Source organism: Dermacentor variabilis, chromosome 4, assembly GCF_050947875.1.
Source record: "Dermacentor variabilis isolate Ectoservices chromosome 4, ASM5094787v1, whole genome shotgun sequence".
Classification (NCBI taxonomy): Eukaryota; Metazoa; Arthropoda; class Arachnida; order Ixodida; family Ixodidae; genus Dermacentor; species Dermacentor variabilis.
In genome coordinates this window covers 20,518,371-20,542,493 of record NC_134571.1, presented here as the reverse complement: position 1 = coordinate 20,542,493, position 24,123 = coordinate 20,518,371, and the positions used below count along the sequence as shown (strand labels likewise).

The 24,123-nt window shown below is 46.9% G+C and overlaps 1 protein-coding gene across 1 annotated transcript in view; it reads left to right on the top strand.

Annotated features, from left to right (window-relative positions):
• LOC142577869 (uncharacterized) overlaps window positions 1–24,123 on the top strand; it is a 294,425-nt gene that overhangs the window by 264,400 nt on the left and 5,902 nt on the right. The window lies entirely within an intron of this gene.

The following is a 24,123-nucleotide window of genomic DNA, read 5'->3' as shown; positions in this document are numbered from 1 at the left end:
GGTCCCAGCATAATGCCTGAGATGCATACGCATTGTCTCAACGGTAATGTGCGTCGTGATTGGGTAATCCTCGCAAGGGCAATGGTTTCAGCCATTGATGCACTGCGTGGTAAGCCATGACATATCTTAAGGGCTTGGGCTTGAATACTCTGAATCTTACGCAGGTTAGTCTTGCAGGTGTTGGATATTGCAGGCAGGCTGTATAGCAGGAATCCAACGAACAACGCCATGTACAGCTGTAGCATAGTGTGTATAGATACTCCCCAACTTTTTCCTGCAAGGAACCAGAACACGTGACAGATAGCAGTCAGCCGCTTTTTCACGTAATTCACGTGCGGAGCCCAAGATAGGTCTCTGTCAATTACGACTCCCAAGAACCTGTGACTTCTGCTGTATGGTATAAGTTGTCCGTTAATAGATACGCCGTAAGCAGACATTCGCTTCCTCGTGAATGCCACCATTGCGCACTTCCCGCATGAAATATTAAGTCCTTGTTCACGAAGGTAGCAAGATGTATTTGTGGCTGCCTTCTGAAGCCGAGCGCGAAGCTGAAGTCGTGTCACACCTGATGCCCAAATGCAGATGTCGTCCGCATAGATGGAAAGTCGTACGGTGCTTGGCAGGTTGTCAACCAATCCATAGAGGATGAGATTGAAAAGAATCGGGCTAAGCACTCCGCCTTGAGGGACTCCTCGGCTACCGTAATGCTCGGATGTCGGGCCATTTTCTGTGTGCACGCAGAATGGTCTCCTCTGTAAGTAGCTGCACAGCCTTATCACCAAGTCCGACGGCTTCTAACGTGCTAAAGATGGCTTCATGAGTGACATTATCATAAGCCCCTTTAACGTCCAGAAACAGAGCAGCAGATAGTCGCTTACAGGCCTTTTGGTGTTGCACAAATGTTGTAAAGTCAACAACGTTGTCTGTTGACGAACGGCCACGTCTGAATCCGGCAATAGAATCTGGATAGATATCATAGTACTCTAAGTACCATTCCAGACGTGTTAAAATCATTCTTTCCATTGTTTTTCCGACACAAGCTGGCAAGTGCGATCGGACGGTGGGAGGAAATGTCCAAAGGCGATTTGCCAGCTTTGAGAAGTGGAATGAGGCGAGTTGACTTCCATTCTTGCGGAACCGTACTTGTCTGCCAGGAGTCGTTGTACAGGAGCAAGAGTGCCTTCCAAGCTTGGTCTCCTAGGTTACACAGGGCAGGGTATGTAAAGCCGTCTGGTCCTGGTGCTCAACCAGCATCTCAACCAGCTTCGTGGTCGTGGGTTCAATTTCGGCCGCGGTGAAGGGGGTTGGGCCTCTATGCGGGGTGTTCGCCCCTATGAGTGGGGTTGGGGGGACGAAATGCGAAAACGCTCGCGTAGATAGATTTAGGCGCACGTTGAGAAACGAATGTGGTCAAAATTAATCCGGAGTCCCCCAATACGCCGCTTCACAATTAGATCGTGGTTTTGGCACGCAAAATGTCAGGATTTAACTTTCATTTTAATTTTTCACCATTTTCGAGCCTGTGCCATTTACTTGAGAAAGCTAAATGAATTTGTTATCACGACGCTACGAGCCGTATCCGCTAAAACGATCTGCTCTACAACAACATCGTCGTAGTCGCTCGAAGACAGCGCACAGAGATGAAGTGCTACTTCAAGCATTGACGGACCGCGATATCAACGTCCTGCAGTAAGGAAGCCGGCCAAGAAAAGGGGATCAAGGACGTTAGCTGTGTGGTTTCTAAACCTTAAATGCAGTGACATCGGCAAGCGTTGTTCAGGTGTCGCAGCAACCGCAAAATGACAGATTGTGTGCTCGCGAGTTGTTACAAAGCCAGTCACTTATTCTGGAGTGCTTTGCGAGTCACTGCACGGAGCAGCGACCACCTTTTCCGCCGTTTTAGTAACCTCACTATAACATCCTAGAAAAAAAAATAGCGTGGCATTTTGTGCCACCGTATAGCTGACCCGATAAAGCATCACATGTGCCATGTGATGCTACACAGTGTGGCTCTACAGCGATGCTACACAGCGATGCTACACAGCGACGCTACACAGCGATGTGAACACACAGCGTGGCTATGTGTTCGGCTCCCGCCAGTGGCAAGTCGTCGTCTCTTTCAGTTCCTTATTCCTTAAGATTTCTGCATTTGAAATAAAGAAGCAGGTGATTTTCCCTGTGTTGTTCCTGGCTTCAGTGTACGTTGGATTTATATACGGTTGTGGATTAGAAGAGATTTAGCCCCTCGGTTTCTTTTATTCTTCCCGCGCTGGTGATCGTCGCCACACTGAGGTTCTCCCGTCAGCGTCGGATCGTGGCTGATGAATATTTTACGCTTCCTAAGAGGTTTAACTAACTGCTTAACATGTAGAGTATCCAGGATATACGAGTATGAATGTCTATAGACTGACGTAGTAACTGAGCACCTAATGTCCAAGACATTGGACAAGTTGCCCATGGCTGCAAATCAGGAGGAGGTCGTATTGCGGCAGCTATGTCGTCACTGGTTCGTATTGTGGGCGAAGCTGCAATTCTTTAATGGTAATTTATTGCAAAGGATGATAACTAAAGCCAATTCGCTCATGTACGCAACAGACAGAATTGAAAACGATGGGAAAAGGCAGGGAGGTCAATCAAAGCAGGAAATCCAGTTTGCTATCCTCTGGGAAACAGCAGAGGAAAGGATAAAAAGAAAGCAATGGAGGAGGGACACCGCATGCACAGGCTCTTGCACAAACGCCTACGCAAATTAACCACTGTCAGTGCTAAAACTTTTGTACAACCTGTACTCACCCCCTGGCACGACAGCTAGAGATGTCTGCATTAAAAAACTGTGCTCTGAAAGTGGTCGATCGTGAACACAAGTCAGTACAGCTGCGCTTAATCGTTCTTTCTTTTTGCGCCATAAAAATAAAAGAAGGAACCTCGCAAAGAAATCGACAACGCACTGGCAGCCATGAAGCAGCGCTCTAGAATTATTCATGCAAGCAATAGGAACATAAGCGTAAGCTTTGCTTTATGAGCTATACCCCCGTGCTACGTATTATTTTTATCCCAGTGTTGTTTCAATGGCATTATGCACGAGAGACGGTAATTTTGCACAATAATTGTAAAAACATCATGGGCTGCTCGAATAGCCAGCAATTATCTACCCCACCAGCGCTTTACAGTCCCTCGTGCGTCTCATTAAGACCTTTTGGGGCATCTCATATTTCACGTTTCAGGCTTAAAGAAAGCAACGAGGAGAGTTTATTAAATTTTCCATGAAGTGAGCGTGCACTGGAACTATGACCCCTCGGGATTATCGAAACGTGAATATTTAACCCTGTTATCTGCTTTTCAGAGAACCCCGACGCTCGCACGATGACGTAACTGTGCCACGATTTCACCAACGGAGTTCAATTTACGCGCTTGCGTGCGTGCCCAAGTTGGAGAACTTCCTGCGAAAGCTATATTTAGCAACCGATACCGAACCGAGAGGAACATTTTGGTTTAACGTCAGGGACCTCATCGGCAAGCTGCCTGTTCTGTCCTTTTTTCCCTTGATGTGAAGCAAGACAGAGACCTCTATTCGATAGTTCTAAGGGTCGCAAGCGTTTTGAGATATGCACCTTGCGGTAAAGATGCGCTATTGTTTCGCCTTCTTTTTTACCAAGCCGCCATTTTATGCATTCGAACACAAAGGTAACTGGAACGAACATGAATTTTGTCACATACTAATATCTCGAAACAGGTGTCATCCTGAAAATTCTTTCCTAATGGATACGCCTTGCGAACACACCGGCTAGGATTCGTAAAGTACAACGCGTGCCTGAATGTAATCAATTAGTAATGTAATTACTATTTTGTTTAATTAGGCACTTATGCATTTCGATTTCTGGTGCAAGTAATTTACTCCTCTTTGAATACTTCAGCTCAATCACTAAAGTTATGCTATGTGCCATAGGCGATCTTTAAAAATTTTTGTATGCTCTAAAAAAAATCATTCGGGAGTAGTCCCTAGTTGTGAGCACAATTTTCATTTAGGATAAACGTGTTTCCTAAGCGCTTTATATTTTAAAAAACCATTCTAAATGACGCTCGGAGAGACAGTCAGACATTTTAAAGCAGGAGTGTTGCATATAGAGGTATGAAAATTAAAAGTGGTGAGCTTGGTGGGCACAGATTTTTATTGTTTGCATGGTGTTAGCCCTGATATTTTGTTGTTGTTGTTGAAAAGGGATACCAAACTGTACCTTTATTTCTTTCTGCGTGTCTCTTTTCAAGCTACATTGTTCACGGGTGTGACCCAACTGCTCGAACCAGAACCACCTTCAAGTTAACTATCCGGGCGGCGTGCTTTGCCTTAAAAAGAAGGTTTAGTTCGGGGCCCACTCCGATTTCTCGGTTCAAGTACGCGTGGAAGGACGAAATGGTCTCAGTAGACTACCGCTAAACCGATTCGAATGAAGTTTAGTGTGCTTCCAGGAGGGCGCTAATTACTACTGCCCACTGAAAGCAAAATTATTGTTTAAGGTCTGAACTATCCTATAGAAATTTCGAACATTTAGTTGACTTGAAGAAATTGAAACGTGAAACTGTGAAACCCTCAGCTCACCACTACAAAAAGCTATACCGATTTTTGAAGTTATATCTCTTAGATGGTATAAGGCACACAAATAAGATATATTCGCTTAGAGGGAGATTGCATGATACAGCGTTGTTTACGTGAATATTGCGAAAGTCTTATTTGTAAATTTCTTACAAAGGGCACAGCAGTCCATAACATATCATATATCCTGTTTCTGATGCCTTAGCAAATGAAGTGTGCAGAATCATAATGCCATTTTCAATTATTTGACTTATAAAATTGTAAACGGGTGACGACCAGATGAATACAACAGGCAATGTAGCCAAGGAACGCACAGGAGAAATAATTGCTTTCTTCATTAATTTGTAGAAGTAAAGCGGGGAGGTGACACAGGAAGAAAGGACAATTTCCCGCCGAAGGAAGCCAAACCCACAACCTCCGCAAGACGCGCGCGATGCTGTACCAATTAAAAGGAACAGTGACACATATTTTCGTAGTTGTAGAGAAGCTCTATCACACGCTTCTCGCGCGTAAACGGATAACAGCAATACAGATATATATATATTGACACGTGTACTTGTTTATCTTTATCGGGCAACCACGTTTCACCGCCTAACAAATGTTATCGCACAGCGCAGGACGCGCCTGCATGTATCGGAAGTTTGGTGATGAACCGCCACAAAGGTGGACGATATTCTGCGATTCGAAGGCGGCACTGCAGTCTCTACTGTCACCTTTACGACGCGGACCACACGAACAGCTAATATTCCATATTAAAGAGACGTTACACCGAATACGTGATGCAGGCCATGAAATAACTTTCCAGTGGCTTCCAAGTCACTGCGGTATTATCGGCAATGAACGGGCGGATCAAGCTGCCCGCTCAGTCCATACTGAGGAGCACCACGTCCCAATTCCTCTTTCTAGAACTGACGCAGCACGGAAGCTCCGCCTACTTGCTCGGCATTGCACCGCGTCGCAATGGAATGAGCCACATTTAAGAAATACGCGACTGCACTCACTTGATCCCACATTAAGTCTTCGAGCGCCATCACAGCTTCGCCGTAGAGACGCCAGGCTTTTATATCGACTTTGGTTGGGCGTTGCCTTTACCCAAGCCTACGCGTTCCACATAGGGATGGTCGACACCGCAACCTGCGACCACTGCGGCCACGAAGAATCGATTGAGCATATTTTCTGCGCCTGCCCGCAGTACAGTCCACAGAGGGAAAGCCTTCGCCACGAACTTGACCAGCTGGACGACCAACCGTTATCGGAAAAAAGAATTTTACACCATCGAAAGGACCTACCGTCACAGAAGAAGGCCGTGCAAGCACTATTGCGCTTTTTGCGATCTACCGGCCTTAGTGAACGTCTTTAACTGGAACGCCTCTTGTGTGTGTGTGCCTCCGTGTGTGCGTGTTTCTTATAACGTTTTCCTCTCTGTCCTCTTTCAAACCCTTATCTCCCATCCCCAGTGAAGGGTAGCAAACCGGAGACCGATATCTGGTTGACCTCGTTGCCTTTCCTCTTTATCTCTTTTTCTCTTCTGGAATGTTATCGATGCTTCCATCCGCTGTCTGTGACCGAACCTTGTGTAATCTGATTGCATATATGCGCGACGTGAATAACGTAGAACTTTGTGGAAGACACGCAGATCCGAGCGATTACTCTGGAACATTCGACGACTGATGTATAAAAGCCGACGCGCTCGACCCGCTCAGCTGATTTCGACGACCGCCGATCGTGTTCGCCGCTGTTGCTCTCCTTTGAGCGTAACTTGCTTTTGTGGGCGTAAGTTCGCCCAATTAAACGCTGGTTTCGTCATTCACCGTTTTGCAGTCTTCACCATCACTACCACGTGATAATATACATATATATATATATATATATATATGTAGAGAGAGAGAGAGAGAAGAATGGTCGGGAGCTAATTATCGATGGGAAACATTCCTTATATGATATTTTCATTCAAGAGCGATGTTGTTCGAAAGGTCGGACCTGAGGCCGTGACACAGAACAAGTATTCTTGAAGTCGCAAAACAAGACTGCTGCGGTGCTTCTTGTGGCTGCAGCCACGGTGATCGCAGGAACGGAGTGAGCCAGTGTATCGTGACGTCATGACACTTCATGGCACGTCATCCACCTTCTGGATGCCGAAACTGAGACTTGTTCCTAGAAACAAGTGTGCTCCAATAGTTGACAACGTTTATTCTATAATTTAGTGGGTTAAGAGGCTCATGAAATGCAAGAAATTGCCAAAGTCCAAAATGTCATGTTAGCGTTACTCGAAGCTGTGGGGAAGGCTCCCCCCAGCTGCCCTCCCCCGGCCCCCTCTCCCGCCTACATAAGTACATTGGTATTTGTTCCTATATTGAAGCCAAGGAAGCAGCCGACAAATTACGCCTCCTTCAGGCCCATATTTTTGCTTAGCTGAGTAGGGAAGCCATTTGAAAAAAAAAAATGATTCACAAACAACTAAATTGGTTCCTGGAAACTACAAAAGTTTACCCGGAGGAAATGAATGGCTTCCGGCAAGATAGGCCGGCATTTCATAATGTCATTGCATTGGTCTCATCGATTGAACAGGACTTGGTCAGTGGAAACACACCGACTGCATTATTTTTGGACATTAAGGCATCATATGATTCGGTCTATCATAAAGCAATACTTAACGCTTTGAAAACCCTTGGTCTTGGAGGACGGCTTTATGCATGGATTGAAGACTACATTCAAGGACGCCAACCTTTAATGTGTACCCTGGATGGTCCCATGGTGCGTTATGCCGTTGAGAAGGGAGTGCTACAAGGAGCTGGTGTTAAGCCCGGTATTTATTCTAGTCCTCATCCATGTGGGAATAAACCTGCCCCGTGGCATCAAAATCACACTGTATGGGGACAACATCTGCATTTGGAGCGCGGAACGTTCCCGCAGTACCACTGTTGCGTACTCCAGGGTAGCGTACCGTAGTGCTGCCGAGAAGTAGCGGCGCCTGCCTATCGAAGCTCCACCGACATTACTTATTGGGTAGCGTGGCGTTGTCGGCGGGCTTCAGGCATCCGGTAGATCATGGCGACCAAGCAGGGGCGAGACGATTTGCTAGTGCGGAACTTGCACGGTTTATTCAAAGGTAGTTGAAAGAAAATAAGAAAAGCATGGAGTATCAAGTATGAAGTCTCGTATGAAGTCTCTCCAAAGTACATTTCCGAGCCCCTTAAATAGGCTCTCTACAAGTGTGGGCGGGATCTTGCTTCCGTCGAAGGACACGTGACAGGCACGGAGAGAAGGCTCCTCCTGCAATACCAAGCACGGGTAGGAGAGGTCGATCCTCTCATCGACGAATCCGGGGAGAAGGTCGGGTGAATGACCTCTTCGGCGTCGTGGGGTCCGGCCAAGAGAAGGTAAGGGGGATGAGGTAAGCACACACGATGCCACGACCATGAGAGGAGTGGAAGATGTCGCCCGTGGGCTTCGGCTCAGGGGGTAGGGCGAATGACCTCTCCCGCGCTCGTGGGCTCCGGCTCAAGGGGTAGAGTGAATGACCTTTCCGGCGCTCGTGGGCTCCGGCTCAGGGGGTAGAGTGAATGACCGCTCGCCACGTGGTGTCAGACGCCAACCCTAACAGCATCTCCGACGGGGGAGGAAGATCCCGACGTGTAGGGGCCAGCAGCCGCTGTACGAGGGATCGGCGTTTCGGTATCAGGATTCCCCGTAGAGGTCACGAACCCTTCGTTCGTAGCAGGTAGATTCCGGGGAGTGGTCTTCCGTCCTCGTGGCGCTCTTGACGCTCCTTGGTCCTCGTGGCGCTCCTTGGTCCAGTCCGGTGAAATTGGTCTTTGCCAGCAGGTCTCGCAACTTTTCGTCTCCTGCGAGGGCAAGCAATCACCCCAGAACAGTGCCGGGCCCACAACCACAAAGCAGCGAGCACACGGCCACTCTCCCCCAAGACACACCCGGCTCTTAACAAAAAAAGAAAACCCGCTACACCTTTCCCATTTCCTACGCGCGTCCTTTCCCCTTAACACTAAAAACAGCCATTTCTTGAAAGCGTTAAGACGTGGTTATTAAAATCAGTTAACAATCGGCTTCACTTCAGAAAAACATATGAATGCACGAAAAAATGCCACGGAAACCCGGATGAGCATGAGGCTTTCGATACTCTAGGGGCAACGACTTAAACCGTCGGCATTGCCGTTAAGCTTACCCTTCTTGTAGCGAATATCGAAGGTGTAGTGTTAAAGAGCGAAGCTCCAGCGCAAAAGACGACCGTTTTTCGTAGACATGGACTGCAGCCATGCGAGGCGACAGTGGTCAGTCTCTATGGTGAATCTTGAGCCAGCGATATAGCAAGCTAGCTTCTGTACCGCCCAAACTACGCAGGCGCATTCCTTTTCTGATGCACTGTATGCATCCTCACGAACTGAAAGCTTTCTACTGGCGTACAGTACAGGGTGTTCGTTCTCGTCATCTTTCTTTTGACAGAGCACCACCCCCATACCCCTGTCACTGGCATCACACTGAAGAATGAATGGCTTAGAGTAGTCGGGCGCGTTCAACACTGGCTGACTCGTTAGTGCGTTCTTCAGCATACTAAAAGCCTTTTCTTTCGCGTCATCCCACTTTACCGTTTGTGGTTCTGTTTTTCTGAGAGCATCCGTTAAAGGACTCGCAATCTCGGAATACCGCGGAATATATCGTTGGTAATAACCCGCCAAAACAAGGAATGATCTGATGTCCCGCTTGGTGCGTGGTTGCGGGAAGTTGTCTATCGCGGTCAGTTTAACCTCGGAAGGCCGACGATGGCCTTGCCCTATTACATGACCTAGATAAGCTACCTCCGCGCGCCCTAATTGGCATTTGGGAGCCTTAACAGTTAAGTTGGCCTCTCGTAGACGACACAACACGGTTCGCAGGTGTTGCATATGGTCCGTCCATGATGAAGAAAAGATAGCTATGTCATCGAGATAGGGAAGTGCAAAGTCCTCCATTCCTCGCAGCAGCTGGTCCATAAGGCTAGAGAAGCAATATGGCGCATTCTTTAGTCCAAAACTCAGGACTTTCGGACGAAAGGTTCCCATCGGGGAAATAAACGCTGCAAGCCTGCTTGCCCTCTCGGTCAATGGAACCTGCCAATACCCTCTGACTAAATCGAGCGTAGAGATGAAATTAGCACTGCTCACTTTCTCAAGCCTTTCCTCGATATGCGGTATTGGATAACTCTGGTCCTTCGTGATTAAATTGAGCCTGCGGTAGTCGATACATGGCCGCGGCTCTTTCCCTGGGACCTCAACCAAGAGGCGAGGTATAATCACTCCCTCCTGGCTCGATTACACCTAGCTCTAACATCTTGTTTATTTCAGCGGTCATGACTTCACGTTGACGAGGCGAAACGCGATAAGCTTTTGAACGAACAGGGTCCGACGAGGTTAACTCGATATCGTGAACGATCGCAGTCGTCCTGCCCGGTGTGTCTGAATATACGTCTTTAAATTCAAACACGAGTTCCCTCAGTTCGACCCTCTGAATGGGATTCAACTCCGCCTGTTCTACTAACTTATCAATGGTCTCGTCAATGTCTTTTGTCTCCGTCACTGCTGGTAACTCTGGAAAGTCGACAGGCATTTCCTCAGGTTGGTTAAGGGACATGTTCACAATGGCTTCCCTCTGCCTGTAGGGTTTAAGTAGATTGCTATGGTACACTTGTGGTGTCCTTCGTTTTCCCGGTACCGTGATTACGTAGTTTGTTTCAGATAATTTCTGAATTATGTCAACCGGTCCTTCCCATTGAACCTCTAGTTTGTTTTTCAACGAGGGTTTCAGGATCATTACCTTTTCCCCCACTTCAAAGCGTCGCGTGCGAGCCGTCCTGTCATAGTAACGCTTAGCCTTGCTTTGTGCCTTACGCATTTCCTGCCCTGCTAATTCATGAGAAGCGTGCAGACGGTCCAACAGCTCTAGCACGTATGCCACAACCGAAGGATCCTCTGCCCGGCCTTCCCAGGCTTCTCGAGCAATGCGGAGAGGGGAGCGAAGGCAGCGTCCGTAAACGAGCTCTGAAGGTGAAAAACCTGTTGATTCGTGCGGTGCAGTTCGAAGCGCGAACATTGCTGCAGGCAAGCAACTCTCCCAATCGGCTTTGTGCTCATAACAAAGGGCTCGCAAAAGCCGTTTCATGACTTAGTGGACTTTCTCTACCGCGTTTGACTGCGGGTGGTACACTGAGCTATGGATAATTTCAATACCGCACCTTTCCAGAAACGTCGAGGTCAGTGCGCTCGTAAAGACGGATCCTTGATCTGACTGAATTTCTGCGGGAAACCCTACTCGCGCGAAGACAGACGAAAGCGCGTTGACGATCTCCGCCGAGCTTAGTTCCTTGAGAGGCACTGCCTCGGGAAATTTCGTTGCGGGGCATAGTGCAGTAAGAATATGTCGGTAGCCAGACTGCGTCGCAGGAATTGGTCCCACTGTGTCTATTATGAGCCTGCGAAATGGCTCCGTGATAATGGGAACAAGTTTCATTGGCGCTTTAGCCTTATCTCCGGGCTTGCCTATGCGTTGACATGTGTCGCAGCTTCTTAGAAATGCTTCTACTTCTCGAAAGCAGCCGGGCCAGTAAAATTCCTGCAATAAGCGGTCCTTTGTTTTACGAATGCCCAGATGCCCTGTCCAAAAGCCCCCGTGAACCAGGTGCAGGAGCTGCTCACGATAGGGATGCGGCCCCACGACTTGGTCGAATTTCACTCCCTTTCGACTGGTGTACTTTCTATAGAGGACGCCTGCTCTCTTTAGGAACTTCACGTTCTGTTTGGCTACACCTTCTTTAGCGTCAGGCCTTAGGTTACGCAGGGTGGAATCTTTTTCCTGCTCAGCAATCAATGTGGCAGGGCTTACATTCAATAACCTTTTCCTGCATTCTACCTCGCGAGACATTTCAGGCTCTGCTGCTTTCCTGACTTCTTCATTAGCTGGTGTACCTTCCGCATCATCCCCTATAGGGCTGGCCTGTTCGGTACTGGTGGACGAATCCTCCTTCAAACCTGTTTCCTCCACTACTGGACCCTCATACACTGCCTTGGCCGCGAGCTCCCGTGCCTTGGAACGAGTTAAGGCTTGCACTATCCCTTCACTAATCCCGATTCCCCTGCGTCGTAGCCAATCCTCAGATTTGTTAGAAAACAAATATGGATACTGAGGCGGGAGATGTGCCGAGACGGCAGCTTCAGTGTCTAGTACTCCAAAAGGTCCTTCGCTACGAATCTTGGCCACAGGGAGACAAACACTGGAGGTTTCCACAGCTTGCCTTATCCAAGCACATTCTCCCGTGAGCTGGCCTTCCTCAACGTACGACGGGTGCACTACATCCATTGTGGCTGCTGAGTCGCGAAGCACGCTACACGGTTTGCCGTTTACCACGAGGTCTCGAATGTATGGTTCTAGCAATTTCAGGTTTTCCTCGTTACTAGTTAGTGACATCAACACTAGTTTGGGATTTTTGCATCCCATGGAGATATGCCCCGTTTGCTGGCAGTTGTAGCAAACTATTGGTTTCTTGGCCTCGAAAGCCCTTTTCTTTTGCCTTTCTGCCCTCTGTTCGGGTGACTCCTCCCTTCCCTTGCTGTTCTCGTCACTACTTTTCACTGAATCTGACCTTTCCTTTGCTTTATACTGATTCGACTTCGACCAACGCTCTGGCTTGTCGGCTCTGTATTTAGTCACCTCCTTCTTAGGAGCTTCGTTGCCTTCGAACGCACGGCCGGTTACGTACTCCTCAGCGAGATTGGCCGCCCTCGTGATAGTGTCTACGCCTGGCCTATCCTGAACCCAATGCTTGATGTTTACTGGCACCCGGCGGTAGAACTGTTCTAAGGCAACGCACTGCATTGTCTTTTCGGCATCGCCGAGTGCACCCTTTTCTCTGAGCCATTCCTTCAGGTTTACCTCCAAGGTATATGCAAAATCTGAATATGACTCACTCTTGGTCTTCTCGACTTCCCTGAACTTTCGCCTGAATGCTTCTGCTGATAATCTATACCTTTTAAGCAGCTTCGCTTTGACTTCATTGAAGTCCTCTGCTTCTTCTTTCCCCATGCGGGCGATGATATCAGCTACTTCACGTGGCAGTAACATAAGCAAGCGTTGCGGCCACGTGTTTCTCGCGAATTTTGCCTTCTCACACGTGCGCTCAAACTGTACCAGAAAAAGACCTATGTCCCCTCCTACTGCGTAGGGTGCCATCAAGCCTGTAATTCTGCGCTCGCTTTCACGTGCCTCTGTGCTAGGGCTTTCGCTATTTTGTGTTTTCAGAAGCTCAATCTCTAGGCGCTTCATTTCGAGGTCGCGCTCTTCCTTGGCCTCACGCGCTGCCAGCTCGCGCTCCTCTTTTTCTTCTAGGCGCTTACGCTCTTCTTTGGCCTCACGTGCTGCCCGCTCGCGCTCCTCTTTTTCCTCACTTTCTTTAATGCCCTCTAGGCATTCCGTCAGTTCCTCGTCGTCTGCCCAGGTCGCTTCGATCGCCTCAATGATCTCCGGCTTTCTCTTTGATTCGGCAATTTGGAGGCCCAACTCTTTGGCCAAGCTCAACAATTCCGGCTTCTTTAGTGCCTTCAAGTTCATGGCTGCCCTTAGTGCTGCTAAACTTTCAGTCTATACATCCTTGACGTACTCAAACTTCCGTCAACGGTTTAAAGAAAAATCACTGCTATGTACTTTCCAAAAAATACGTAAAAGCCAAGTGATATCTCAGTGAAGAAAAGCCGTGCACTCACCACATGCAGTCATGATCCAGACAACTTCCTTCCGAACGTTGTTGCCAGGACAAAGAGGCTACGATCTCGTAGTTGTCGTCCAAGTTGGGGTCTCCAGGATTCCGTATCCCAATCGCTGCCAGCCAGTTTGTTGCGTACTCCAGGGTAGCGTACCGTACTGCTGCCGAGAAGTAGCGGCGCCTGCCTATCGAAGCTCGACCGACATTACTTATTGGGTAGCGTGGCGTTGTCGGCGGGCTTCAGGCATCCGGTAGATCATGGCGACCAAGCAGGGGCGAGACGATTTGCTAGTGCGAAACTTGCACGGTTTATTCAAAGGTAGTTGAAAGAAAATAAGAAAAGCACGGAGTATCAAGTATGAAGTCTCGTATGAAGTCTCTCCAAAGTACATTTCCGAGCCCCTTAAATAGGCTCTCTACAAGTGTGGGCGGGATCTTGCTTCCGTCGAAGGACACGTGACAGGCACGGAGAGAAGGCCCCTCCTCCTGCAATACCAAGCACGGGTAGGAGAGGTCGATCCTCTCATCGACGAATCCGGGGAGAAGGTCGGGTGAATGACCTCTTCGGCGTCGTGGGGTCCGGCCAAGAGAAGGTAAGGGGGATGAGGTAAGCACACACGATGCCACGACCATGAGAGGAGTGGAAGAGGTCACCCGTGGGCTTCGGCTCAGGGGGTAGGGCGAATGACCTCTCCGGCTCAGGGGGTACAGTGAATGAACTTTCCGGCGCTCGTGGGCTCCGGCTCAGGGGGTAGGGTGAATGACCGCTCGCCACGTGGTGTCAGACGCCAACCCTAACACCACCCAACAACGTCTCCAGAGAGCGCTGGCAAATATATCGGCCTGCCCAAATCCAAGGGATCTCAAATTGTCCCGCGACAAAAGCGTTGCTATGGCTTTCACGCGGAGGTGTATGGGAAAATACCCATTAGTGTTGGGTGGTCGTACCCTTCCATATGTCAAGACGCAAAGGTTGCTTGGAGTGACCATCGATAGGAACCTCACATCGCCGCCTCAAGTGAAAAAACTGACTGAGAAGATTTCGTAGGCGTCGCACGTATTCCAATTTTTAGCCGGATCACAGTGGGGCAGCAACTGTCGATCAATGGGTCTCCTTCATAAGGCCTACGTAGACAGAACACTATGGCATTACCTCCCGATTCTGCACAAAATGTCTCCCACAAGCAAAAGAAAACTTGAGGCAGCACGGAACAAGTGCCTTCGCGTATGTCTTGGCCTTCCGAAGGGGTCGTCCCGCTCAGGAACTGTAGCAGAAGCTGGATGCCTGCCTCTTGAAGTGCTATCTTCGCAGCAGACACTTCGAATTCACTTCCGACACGTCATTCATACGAAGACACACTTTTTAACGAATATTTCTGTAACCCGTGCTACATCTAGCTCTGGACAGGCCGTCAGAAGGATATCTATTTCGATTCCTGCTCAGGCGTCACAAATTATGCCACGAAACATCTCACCATGGACACTGTCCCCACTGGAAATCGTGCCATATATCCCTGGAATCAGTGGGAAAAAGAAAATGCCTCAAGCCGCGACTTATCAGATAGCTTTGGAATATATGCACAAAGAATACGCAGTCGCAATGCACATTTTCACAGATGGCTCTGCAACTCCACATCGCTGATCGTGCAGAATTTTTGTTCCCTCTACATGACAACGATTCTCGTTTCGTCTTGAGCGAGCTACATCATCTACTTCAGCAGTGCTATATGGCATTAAAGAGGCTCTAGTGTATCTACTTCTACAGCAGCCGCCAAAGACATGGATGATTTTCACGGATTTATAAGCAGCTCTACAAAGCATGTGGAACAGGCACAAGCATTGTAACAACCAACCTGCAGCATTTGACATCACCTATCTTCACCACAAGACTAAGATTGCTGGGGATTGCATCAAGTTCCCGTGGACACCTGGCCATGCCAGTATTTCGGGAAATGAAAAAGCGGATGAAGCTGCCTGAAATAGACTCCAATACCGCAATTTCAAAAGAGCGTTTTACAAAAGCCGACGCTTCAAACAGGGCCAAAAATATGCCTATCAAGAGAAAGACTGCATCTGGAATCTGTCGCTTCACCATGATAACTTCCTACGTTATACTGACCAAGAAATGAGACCGAAAATTCCACGACCAATTCATCGACACTTAGAGACATTGTACCATCGTCTTCGACTGAATATGGCATACACGAACAATTTTCTGTACCACATATGACTTACCACTGACCCCTACTGTGATAACTGTGGCAACTTAGAGACAATGGAGTTCATATTACTAGAATGCCCCGCGTACCGCGACGAGAGACAATTTTTTGAGCAACAAATGGACAGGATTTGCCACGATCCGTTAACATTACCCAGCATGTTAGGTCCAATGCCCGGCCCTTCAAAACAGCGGCAGGTTTTGGATTTAATGTTCAAATACCTGTCAGAAATTGTTCTAATAGAAAAGTTTTAAAGATTAAACATTTCATATACAAAAGCCTAAATTTACCCGCCTACAGTCTGTTTACTATGGGAAACAGACTGTAGAATTCTCTTCCATATCAATATGGAACACCCTTCCTTTCACAATGAAAAACGCAAGATCTTATCACATTTTAGAAGAGAACTAAAAATGCATTTTTTTATTGACAGATTAACGACAAGGCTTACTGTAGTCGGTCATTGTTCGCTTTCTTTCTTCTTTTTCCTCTTTTTTTCTTTTGCTGTTGTAAATAATTTGCTGGTATTTTGTTCCCGCACAATTTTGCTGCTACCATGAGATATGCTAAACCTTGTTATTTTTTGTAATCAATCCTGTATTTTGTTCTGTAACCGTTCTTTTCTTGTTGCTGGTATACTTCCTTATTATATGCTCTTGTTGCTTTTAGATGTTAACTACAATAACTGTTCTTGTACAGGAGGTCCCGATATATTCTTTGACTATGGGACCTCCTTCTGCATACTAAGTACTTGTAAGGTGACCCAACTCCTAATAATAAATTTTTGATATGATTCTTATTCCGTGTCACCTGTAAATATTAGTATCAGGTCCACTTGCACATTTCAGACTTATTTTTATTCTCTTTTTCTGCCACTCAACTCTGGAATCTTTTAATCCCATTCCCCATCCCTATACAGAGTAGCATGCCAATGGTTGTATACGCGCAGGGCAAAATTCTCTGCTTTTCTAATAAAGAGTCTTTCTCTTTCTCTGTTTGTCTGTCTGCATGTCTAAACTAAATCCCGGCATTGTGGGTTATGTAGGTGTGGTGAAAGAGCTTTGGTACCGAAGCTCTTTGAAGCAAAGCCCTGTTGAAGCAGACTTACTGTGACGCACAGGGTAACGCGATAATGGTTCCCTAACGTGAGGACTTGAGTCTAGCTCGTCATACCTCTAGCACGTGCGGATTTTACTGCTTTCCCCGCATTTTCTGCGCGTTGGAAACGCACGTTTCCGGTACGACACGTAACGTTGTCGAGAAAACTTCGCCTTGGTGCTGATAAGACGACAGATGGGCTATGGCACCGGTCCAAACGCACGTAGAGCCCCCAGCTAGGTCTCGCTAAAACCGTGCAATGCTGTCAAAGCTACCGAACATGTTCGAGCTAGTCGCTACACAACGTATATTGCGCAGAAGAAATAAGTTCATTACGGACTGTTTCTTGACGCGTAGACGGAGTAGAATGATTATATACGGTAGACAGGACCTAAAGCAGTGCTGAGCATCAGCGTGGTTTGTCGAGTTTACTTTCATTGTATACATTTCAAAGAATGCTTGCCAGAGCGCGCATCATTGTTGTTTTGATTTCTACAAGATGGGTTCTGCCGCATCGTCGGTTAGTTCGTGTCAGCTGGTGGCTCCGCCGTTGGTGCACGAAACAAATTAAATAAATAAAGGCAGGCCATTCTTGCTCAAGCCTTTCGTGACGCCTGCTGGCCCACTTTTACAAACTCAGAAATTTAATAGCGTTCTAGAAACAAAAAAAACGAAGACTAACATGCGTGGCAGTTTAGTGATTTGTGTGTTTAGAGCACTCGATCATCCCTCGTTACGTGTTCGAATTTTCCTTTTCTAGGTCGTCTTGTTTCCCCCTTTCTTCATTTAAGATACGCAGTGCCAAAATACACAATCGTGACGGTAGATGGGAGGGAGCGGTGGTTTTGAGGCAAACACACTCAGAATATCGCAACAACTTCATCTCGGCCATGAGACGAACTACAAAATCCGGCTGTGACCGCAGCATAACGCAGTGTCGTTCTGTATGATACGCTGCGCTTTCGCTTCTCAATGGACGATGCGACACGTAGCTTTCACGGCGTTGCACGTTATTTCTAGTGAGACGCAGCAAGGCTCCTTTATCCCTTTGTAGGCTGATTTTACCTCTACGTATACCAACTCGCATCGAGTCCATCAGGCCTGAATATATGCCTCTGCGACATAGTTTCTCGCCGAGTTCGTCCCAGTCGCTTCCTCCCACGTGCGCTCTCAACGAACGGCGCCGAAGTCGCAAATGTCCGGCGCACCCGGTGTCCCATTAGTCGTTATATGGGAATCCACTTACTCACTTGCGCTGTCATTCGGACCGCTCTAACTCAATGAGTGAGATTCTCAGAGCAGCCGTAAGCTCGTCCGGCTCGAAATCTGGTCGGTCTCGTGCGTCTGATGCAAGGGTGAAACGTAAAGGAGAGACCTTCTCGTGCCTGCCTCTTCCGCCTTCTGTGTTTATTTTTCGCATACTTCCTTCCTCGTCAGTACTTCCTCGGCTTAGTTTAACGGACCTGTTTTACTTTTCCTGTGATGGTACTCGGATTCCTTGAATTTGATTCCACGCATCGCCTGTGACATTAGCTAAAAGGATACCTGGAATGCCTTCACGCTTTTCTTTCACTTTCCCTTTTTATCCCTCAGCCATTTGATTTTACTGAATGGTTCGAACATAGAGGCACACAATTTTCCTAACGCAAAAAAATTGCCCGGATATTATTGCTGTTTCAGGTCGCTTGCTTCAGAAATCGCGCACTCGCAGTCAGGTTTGCATGTTTAAGTGTTTCTAATTTTATTTAAGCGAAGCACACAAAGTTTCCGAAATCCAGTGCTTCACAGTGATGATGATTGCTTACCTAATAAGTGTGCAGGTAGTGGTATGCTGATCATAATTACAACAAATTAAAAATTGGAACATAACACAAAACAAATGCATTTTTAGGTTACGTTAAATGTAAATATTGTAAATATTTTAAATATTGTAAATATGTAAATGCAGACTCTTTCTTTGTCTGCTTCTGCGTTTTGGAAAGAAACATAATAATTACGAAATAAAACAGAACAACTGTGCAGTTAGCGACATTAGAGATGTATGTATTGGAGAATACAGGCTCTCAATTATGTATATCCACTTTTAAATATCACCTCAATCAGTATACTTTCCCGACAAAATGTTTTCTGCTTAAAATATAACGGCTAGTATTGGATCTCATTGTTCAGACTTTGCAAGCGTCTGTATGCAAAATTCGACCACAGAACACGGCGTGCTGATGCATTCGCGACTCGTGGCCTGCACGAGTAGTCTCTCTCGTAAGTCCCACTCAACCGACGGCGTGTTTGTTACAATACTTACAGTACGAGTTGGTTCAACAGCGCGAAGGACAAGAACAAAAAGGGACACATACGACAGGCTACCATCATCGTTTGCGCTGTTGGAACTATCAATTGAGAACCTGTTTCCTGTTGGTGACCAATATATTGAGGCGCCGGTTTTTCATGTCCAGAAATTTCATCTTTCCAAAATTGCGATGCGCAACTTGAATATAAGGTGCTTAAAACAACATTCAGGGGACCGGGAGATTAAAACAGCATGCGCTAAACCCCAGCGTCGCTGGTCAAAGCTACCACACCACGACGAAGAGGTGCACGGCAGCCACAGCGGCAAAGTATCGAGCGGGCACACGCTTCGAACGCCGACCTTGGCGTTGTTCTTCTGACCTTTCTGCTTTTAGCATACAGCGCGCAATGAGAAAAGAGACAGGGACATAATTATACGTAACAGCGTCTCACCTGTGGCCTTTATAGTCGTCGTGCTTTACTACTGCACTGCCCGTACCCTGAGTCATCCGTCGGGTCAGGAACATCACGCTTCGTCGCACTACACACGTAAGAGGGCGCCCGCCCTTTGCATTCATACAAATAAGCGACAAAAAATAACGGTTAGCACGACAAGAGCCTCGCGAGAGGTGACTGAACCGTGAATGTCGTGAAACAACGTCCGCGACAGGTGAGCTGTATTTTAACGCGGTGAAGAAATTGATGCAGTTTCGGCTGTAACGTTCTGGTGGACTCTATTTCAGCCTCACCGCGAAGGCACTGAAAATACGTGAAATTCGTGAGCGCTGCAGGTGTACTTAAACTGTAAGCTGCCAAGGAAGCATACAAGTGGTCATTAAAAGAAAGAAAAGCCAAAAACCTTTTGATTTCACCATCTATTTGCTCGTACTTTGCGCATTCTTCACCAACTGTCCGTGCCTTTGCCCGTCTATAGCTAACCCTCTTAAGCTTCGTCTACAGGAACTGGACACGGGCGCGGGTCGAGGGAGAAGTCGAGATGACCCACCCTGATCCGGGCGCGTTTAAACTCACCTTACTAAGTGAGTTGGGCCAGTCAGCCCACCCCTTGCCCGTCGGTTGACCGAACCCTCCTCGACGCTCGTTTGGGACCAAGCTGCTGTGTCGTTTATGTGAATCCTACTACCGGATTTTGGCCTGACAAGCCAACTCGACCCGACTCTACTGGATTCATGTAAACGTGTTTTTTTAGGTTCTGCATTCGTGTTTAAATTTGTTGTTCTTTCCTTAGCAATGCATGTTAAAACTATCCGCTTCATCCATAGCATTTGAAAGCACGAAATTACATATGCTACGGGTTTGCAGCAGTCGCTACTGATGCTGCGATAAAAATCATTAATAATGATGTGACTGCGTAAGAAAGCCATCGTTGTCATTTTTATGCTTTATTTTATATTGTTAAATATATAAAAAAGGTATGCAGAAACTCGACTGGAGTTTTATAATTATGCGTAAGCCTTATTCCACTTGGTCATCTCCCGTAAACGACGCGACATATGTTGGGTCTCGTCTTTTTACAGACATCATCTGTTATGCTGGCACAACAAGACTAATAGTTAGCGGTTGTCTATCCGAGTCTATCCACCTCAGGACATCGGTAAGGCAAGGTTATCTCTTGTCCACTCTCTTGTTCGCTTTGCACTTGGAACAGCTTTGCGCCAGAATTCTAAAGGATCATGGCTTTCAAAGGTTCACATTGTCATCCAATGAGGGCCGTGTACTTGCCTGTGCAGATGACAGCCTTCTGAGCTGACAAGAGAAGTATTGAGACTACCCTTGCCATAATGCAGCAGTTTTGTTCAGCTTCCGGTACCGCACTTTGGGAAGAGTTAGGGTTTTGGTGAGGTCTGTGGTTTACGATGCCAACTCACTTCGCAGCTATTCAGTGGAGGCAGGATTTCAAGTACCTGGGTATTTATTACCACTCTCTCAATGTCGCAATGTCACTGGTCAGCGAAAGTTGCAGAAGTACAACGTAAGGTTCACAACTGACAGGGACGGCAGTTGTCCATATGTAGCCGGGCTGAAGCTTGCAGTGTGTCCCTAGCAGTTCGACTTCCGTAAGTCCTGCAGGTATTACACTGTTCGCGGCTTAGGTTGCAAGCTTTGTAACGTGTGTTTGCGACCTATGCATGGAGCTCACGTGTTGAGGGCATGTGGCGTGATAACCGTTTTTTCCCCTCTTGATAGTGACGGTCCTTGCCTAGTTCGCCTTTCTGCTACGCCACTTGCCTCCTGGTTATTCTTCTTTCGTTAGGTGAACAGTCAAATTTTAATAGAGATGTTAGAGCTTCGTTTAATCAATTACCTTCTAGAAATAGTTGTGTCGACATCTGTGAGAGATGCGCCACCGGCTCCTTGGCGCTTGCTGAAGGAGGATGTTGACGGTATAACTTTCTTAAGGCTCGCTTTAGTATGGACTATATTTTCACTGCCTCCTGCAAAAAAAAAAAAAAAAACTGCTGCACTCACAGACACATTGCTTCTTGTTCCCCATTATGCTTTATTTGGAATGTTATTACCTAGATGTACCAAAGCGTGTCCTCCGAATGATCATTCCTCCAGGGACCGAAACATTTTTCTTTAAATTACGTTCGGCAATGCTTCCTGTCATAACCTGGTTGGAAAAGAAGAGGCTATTTTTTACCGTGGTCGACAAAGTGCCCTTCGTATCCGCATTCTAAAACGATTGATCGCTGTTTTGTAGACCGTAGTGATGCCGTGTTCTTCTGGGACATTCTCCAAAGAACACTTAAAAATTTTAGATATCGCAATTTAGATACACAGTTAGTTTCCTACATTTTAAAAATCCCTGTGACCCACCATACGACATGTTCATGTTACTTGGCCTACATAACCTTTGACACAGTAGAATGTGTGACAGGCACGCTGAACCACTGCAAAGGCCTCAGTCGTGTTTTAGGGAATCTGCTGCTTACGTTGGTTGTGTGTACGTCGTTCAAGAAAGAGCGCCGGACAGGGCGTCTTTATTGGACGCTTGCACGGGCTTGCCTGGCTTTTGAATGCGCTTTTAACCGCCTTAAATTTCGGAAGCGCTTTGTTCTTCTTTCTTTTTTTGAAAATTATGCCCCCCATGCATTAAAGGAAAGAAGTGGATGTTTACCCCAGTGGGTAAGGCACTCGGCTTCTCAGCTTGGACTCGTCGGTTCGAAACTCACCACAGCCAACGTTTATCTTCGATATTTATTTCCTTCGTGGGGCGCATCGTATTTCGCATTTACGGACGGACCGACAGACCAACGGTCAGACTTCCTGGGAGAGTCGCCTAAGAATGCTTACGCAGAAAAATATCCCCAGGGATCGCGTTCATCAGCGCGCGGACCTAGCACAATAATGCTTTCAGAGCTCTGTGCGAGAATCGCTTAAAGAAATGGTTCTGAGCAGCGCACAGTGAATAATTTCGTTCCTCTCTGCCTTCGACACAAGGTGCAGAAGGTCAAAGTAGTGAGAGGTGTTTTACTTCCCACCTGTCGCATGGGACTCGCATGAGAACATAACCAGAATGAATTGGTCTCGACGCCACCGTTGCAGACGCTGCGCAACGGTGGCGTCTATCTCTGTCACCTGCGGTTTCCCGCATGTGGCAGAGATAGACGCGGATTAAATTTATTTCCATTTAGGTTGTCGCGCACGCGAAACAAGAATACGCTTACGTGGACGCAACGGTGCGTACTTCCGGCATAAGTGAGACAAAGCGATTTATTGACCATTCTTTTTTACTGCACCTAGCAGGCCTAAGAGCAATCATTAGGAAGCGATGTCTTCAAGGACCTACGCTTGAACGCTCCCTACCAGCGGGCTAAAAAGCTTTTTTCTGAGTAATTCCAGCCGTTTAAGGGGCCACGAAGTCATTTAGAGATGAGCCTTGCCTTGGCCGGAGGCTTCCCGAGCCGCAAGAAGCTGAATAAATAAAACACGCCTAGCGACGCAACGTTGAAGTTGCCTTACTTGCATTTGCCGGACGCTTATAAGCTGTTTATTGCTAAGCAAAGATTACGTTGCTCTTGGAAGGAACGGGAGACCCAATCCAACGATTTTTGAGAATAATTATAACACAAAACTGGCTTAAACTTCACGTCGCAATGCGCGATCCATGACGTCACAGTGGCAAACTGGCACCATGCCTTGGTCACGAGATTAAACACGGGAGACTTCAGCGTTGAATTTCTACGCTACTATAGCAACTGCAACATAAATATCATCCGAGTCTTGGTACAATACCTTACCAATCAAATCTGGTTTGGTGTTCTTCTGTTGCTTGTTTTGTGTCCTGACAGGACTCCTGGTAATCTCATTCCTTCGGAGTTTGCTGTATACCCAACAGTGCCAGTGTGCGATGCGGGGTGACAAAATACCTCCAGGAAGTCACTCCACAAGCGAACTATGGATATTCTTGCCTAGCCGCTGTGTTGTACATATGTAAATGCTTGCCTTCTTTTCCTGTATACCCTCTCTGCTATCCTCTCTAGGTCCCTGTCCTTTTACTTTTGTTGAATTCGTTTCTCTTTTGGCAGTAATGAGTCCGCGTGCCTATTTGTGCCATGAAATCTTACAAACTTGACACATTTCTGCCCTCCTATCCCTAATCAGTGTTCGAGAATAAAGTGGACATTGATATAGCGCCCTCTGTTTGCATATGACACATCCTACCGAACATTCTTAAGAGGAAGGTTTAGCTCCAGGTCAACTCCGACTTCCTTATTCAAATACACGTGAATGGCAGAAATGCTCCACTTGTAGAACCACTGAACCATTGATAAATTTTGCACTTAAGAGAGGAATCTGAATAGTACCGTTTGTAGGACGCTTAACTTTAATTAGTACCTACAATTTCTCACAAACATTGCCGGAAATCGAGAAGCAAAAAAAAAAAGAACAAGCACAAAGTTTATAAATCAGTCACCTTTCAGATAAAAAAAAACAGATATAAAAATTTTGTGAACTTCACCTCTCAAAGCATCTGAAGCAGACCGACATCATACACGAGCGTAAAGCTTAAAATTGTTAGAATGTTAACATAAGCTTTGCAAAAGTATGTTCACAGATTAATAATATATTGAAGAGCGGTGCTCTTGAGATGCAAGTAGATTCAATTTACGGAATTGTGTGGATTTTTTTATTGCAGAGTTACACAGTTGGTGCTC